At 52.7% G+C, this 4,451-nt stretch overlaps 1 long non-coding RNA gene across 8 annotated transcripts; it reads left to right on the top strand.

Moving 5' to 3' along the window:
• The first annotated feature begins 504 nt into the window (after window positions 1-504).
• On the top strand, window positions 505-4,065 carry LOC111817604. Of its 8 annotated transcripts, XR_002821760.1 has the most exons (6): window positions 505-653; window positions 761-1,368; window positions 1,557-1,668; window positions 1,833-1,976; window positions 2,707-2,843; window positions 3,974-4,065. It is a non-coding gene; the product is annotated as an uncharacterized LOC111817604 (long non-coding RNA). The 8 variants fall into 8 exon arrangements; XR_002821755.1 differs by lacking the exons at window positions 2,707-2,843; window positions 3,974-4,065 and having other exon boundaries at window positions 761-1,050; window positions 1,285-1,368; window positions 1,833-2,266; XR_002821759.1 differs by lacking the exons at window positions 2,707-2,843; window positions 3,974-4,065 and adding an exon at window positions 2,159-2,266.
• The last annotated feature ends 386 nt before the right edge of the window (window positions 4,066-4,451 follow it).

Genomic DNA, 4,451 nt, shown 5'->3' with positions numbered 1-4,451 from the left:
TCTGAGCCTGGCAGCCCTAGGTGAGGCATTTGGCAAGGAGAGAAGAGGGGAGCCCAGAGCAGGTGGAGGAGGACCGGCCGCCTTCAGAAGCCAGCCCCGCGCAAGGTAGGTACAGAGCTTTCCTGCCTCCCCACCTTCCCCCGCCCCTGTCCTCAGAGTGGGGCTCTCTGCCCAGCTTTCCCGGTTCTCTTGTCCCCTCAGACCTTTCCTGCTCTGTGGTTTTGTTGTTGGTTTTTTTTTTTTTTTTTTTTTTTTGGTGGAACCAGGGTTTTGAACTCAGATCCTTGTGCTTGCCAGGCAAGCCCTTATTCTACCGAGCCATTTCCCTGGCCCCTGCTCTGTGGTTTTAGAAAACAATTTGGACCCTTTCAGGGCTTGGGAGAAGAGGGCTGTGCCCCACCCTGGCCCTCTTAGCGGTGGTAAGAAATGCTTCACATTCCTGGGTTGAGAGGCCGGGGCCTTTTTTTTTTTTTTAACTGCTCAGAGCTGGGATGACCCAGATGAGCAATGCGAAGTATGAACCGACCCTCGCACCTCCTCGGCTCCCTCAGCACCGCAGGACAGCACTGCAGGGGTGCACAGGGCCGGCCTGGGCTGGCTGGGGAGACTGGACCCCCTCAGGTCCCGACAAGGAGGCCGAGAGCCCTAAAGTGGTAAAGAGCACATTCCCAGGGCTTCCTGTGGGAGTGGGAGTGGTGCCGGGCGCTGTCTTGGGGCTGCGCCCCCAGGGCCTGTGAGGTTCTTGTTAGTGTCCCCACAGCACCCAGGCTGGCCTGGCCCCCAGGAGGTGCTGCACAGCTGTTTATGGAGGGGATGGGTGAACGCGCATGGGGTCAGTGGACATGGGTATCAGATTGATGTCCGGGAGGGGCTGCATGTATGTGGGGTGGTGACCTGGGATACCACGAGCGAGTGGGAGGCTGAGCGCAGGAGCCAGACGCTGCTACAGCCCAGATGTCTATGCTTCACGTACAGCCCTGTGACTGCACAGAGCACAGATGAAGGGCTGGAGCCAGAGAGGGTATGTAACTCGCTCAAGGTACACAGCAGGTAAGTGCAGGGGTCTGTACATGTGTGGAGTCCGGAGGAAGCCAGAGTAAAGGGCTGGGGGTGGGGGGCAGCGATGTGAGACACTTGAGGAAACCAGAAGGCCCAGAGCTGTGGGGCTGCCTGGCAGGGGAGGAGCGAGACACAGGAGGACGGGCCAGACAGGCTGGCAGGCGCTGGGTTGTGTGGCTGCCATGAGGGGTCCGATCTGCTGTGTCCTGTTTGTTGGATTTCCAGGCCGTGTGTCCTTTGTAGAAGTGATTTGATGCAACAGAGTCCCTGGAGTGCTGTGTGCTGACCGGTGGATAAAGCCTTCCAGCAGTAAGATGTCAGGGCAGCGGCCCTCTGTCCCCTGGGGTCCAAGGCCTTCAGCTGCTCTGAGGCAGTGGACTTCTTGCTCAGTTCACCCCAGAAGTGGGGTGGGTAGAGTGCAGGGGCAGCAGGGATGCTGGGCCAGGCCAGGGAGTCCTAATCCCACCCACCCCAGACCCCCATCTCTATTCTGCAAGTAGGGAGACCCCAGGTAGTCACTGGAGCCCCAGGACTTCGGATAACCATCTCCCGTCCACCTGGAGTGGCAGTGGCTCAAAGTGACAACAGCTGCATACTCAGCACTTGCAGGTGGGTGACCTTGGTGATTCAGAGCCCAGATGCTGGTCACACCCTTCTGCAAACGTTTCCTGGGAAAATGACAAGGACAGCCAGGCCCCACGTCCAGGTGGCTCTTTATAGTCTGCAGAATCTGATTATAGACCTCATTTGATCTGATCCCTACACAAATCCAGAAGCCAGCTGGACACCATTTGTCTTCCAATTTAAAGACCAAGAAACAGAGAAACCAAGCATAAAGTGGTGTCTTGCCTGGGGTTTCTTCATCCTTGGGACCAACTCAGACATCCATGGCAGTTTTGGACCCTCGGCTCCATCAGGTGCTTACTTAGTATTTATTTTATTGGCTGGATCTTGATTTGTACCCTTGAATGGGCTGGAGCTTGCAATCCTCCTGTCTCAGCCTCCCGAGTGCTGGGGCTACAGTACACACCCACTGTTTTTAACTTCCTTCTCAAAAGTATGTTCGCAAATGTCAACACCACTTGTCTCGCTGGCTTAGCCCAGAATCCTGACTAGAATCCTATTATTGGGCACGGTGGCATACTCCTGTGATCCCAGCATTCGGGATGCTGAGGCAAGAGGATGGTTGCGAGTTCAAGACCAGCCTGGGCTATAAAGTGAGCTCAAGGCATAGGGAGACCCTGTCTCAAAAAGACCAAAAAAAAAAAAAAAGAGTCCCAACATGGAGGCCCATGCCTGTAATCCCAGTGCTGGGGTGGCTGAAAGCAGGAAGATCATTATGAGCCCAAGCTATGTAGTGAGCCTATACCAAATACATTAAAAAATAAAAATAAAAATAAAGGACAAAAAAAAAAAAATCCTATCACTACTACTATTTTATTTTATTTTTTTTTTTGCGGAACCAGGGATTGAACTTAGGCCCTTGCGCTTGCCAGGGAAGTACTTATTCTACTGAGCCATCTCCCGGCCCCACTACTACTATTAATAATAATAATTAAAGAACTGTTGCAGCTCCTACTCTGGGCTGGTACCCACTTCATGCTTTCCCACATTATCTAATTCCGTGCGATCATTCTGTGCGTGAAGCAATCCTGCGATGCCCCCAGGACCCACATGTAGCAGGCGGAGCTGGGCTTCGAACCTGAAACCAGCCCCCACATACCCGACATGAGCAGCAGCCCAGAGCCCTCCCGGTGCCTGCTGTCCTATTAACTCCTCTAGAGGTGCGTCCTCATTTTGCCCCTCTTTGTCCTCAGTACTTTCTGCAGGTACAAAAGGCTTCATGTTTGTTTAAGTGAATTAAGCTCTGCCTTATCTTTTTGCAGGTATTTCTGGGGTATTTCAAATGATTTGTGACCAGGTGGGGAGAATGGGAGTGATAGGGTCATATCTGGGTTTGCATCGCAGTTTCTCTTCCTAAGGCTGAGTGTGACCTTTACCTTAATATCTTTATCTGTAAAATGGGTCAACAACACTAAATACCCACTTTCCCCCTTCCAGGGTTGTGGGAAAGATTCAAACAAGCCAGGCCACAGGCCTTTGAGGGATGTTAGGTAGAAGCCTCCTTATTTGAGTTCTAATCCTGGAACTTTGTGAACAGTAGGGACTTTAAGGTGGTAACTGGAATTAAGGTTGTTAAAGTAGGGAAATTTTCCTGGATGACCTGGGTGGGCCCAGTGTGGTCACACACGTTCCTACCTGTGAAGGGATGGGACATCATCTCCTACTGGATGATGGGTCAGAGCATAGGGTGGTGCTGCTTTGGCAGTGGGGAGACGGCCGATAGCCACTTGGAGCAGGAGCTTGGAGGAGCCAGCCCAGCCCTGCCAGCACCTGACCTGGACTTCGGACGTCAGGACTGCTGAACGTGTGCGTGTCCTGGGCAGCTGCCATCGATCCCGTCCCTTGAGGTCCTTGATGGTTGCCTCTGAGCAGTGAACTTCTCAAGGCTTAAAGGCTTTTCAACCCTCTAGGCTTAAAGCGGACAGAGCTGGCTCAGACAGCTGGCCATCAGAGTGCAAACCCAGGCCGTAGTATCTGCTTGCTGGGTGACTAGGGGCATGTGGCCTCCCCTCTGTGAGCCTTGCGTAGTCCAAGAGTGACTATGATAGCTTTCACACTCACCCCTGTACTCACCCAGAGAGAGAATGGAAGGGTTCCCTGTGTCCTTCCCTAGGCACAGATCACTCCCCAGGGTTTTGGTAGGAGGTGGGAATTTACAGGAGGGATGAAGGGAAGCGTAGACTCCCCATCGCCCTCTCTACCTCCCGTGTGATTCCTCCCAGCCAGCTGAGCCTTCGCCACTCTTTCTCCAGGTGCTGATATTTGGCCTCTCTATCTCTCTTTTACCCAGAACACTTCCGGCGTCTGCAGCTTGGATCTGCCAGCTTTAGCCCGGAAGCTGTTTGGCACTCTTGCCCAGAACAAAGTTCCAAGTTTTCCTTATCTGGCTTACACTTTATTTTATTTTATTTTTATTTATTTATTTATTTATTTATTTTTTTTAGAACTGGGGATTGAACTCAAGCCCTTGCACTTGCTAGGCAAGTGCTTATTCCACTGAGCTATCTCCCTGACCCCACTGTCAATAGTCTTAGTGGACTTTTCCTTCATAAAAATTACTTCAGGGCTGGCCAGAAGGCTCAGTGGACTAAAGCTCCTGCTTAGGCAGAGCACAGTGGCCAGGATTCAATCCCTGGTGCCCTGCTGGCCCTGCCCAAGGGGCACACTGTGACGGTCATTGAGCCTGGGCATGGTGGCACCTGCCTGTAATCCCAGCACTTGGAAGGCTGGAAACAGGAGGACCAATCTGTGTAGTAAGACCCTGTAGG

This window comes from Octodon degus, unplaced genomic scaffold (assembly GCF_000260255.1).
Source record: "Octodon degus isolate 3935 unplaced genomic scaffold, OctDeg1.0 scaffold00064, whole genome shotgun sequence".
NCBI classification, from domain to species: domain Eukaryota; kingdom Metazoa; phylum Chordata; class Mammalia; order Rodentia; family Octodontidae; genus Octodon; species Octodon degus.
Note: the sequence above shows the minus strand (reverse complement) of the source record. Positions and strands in the feature narration are given on the sequence as shown.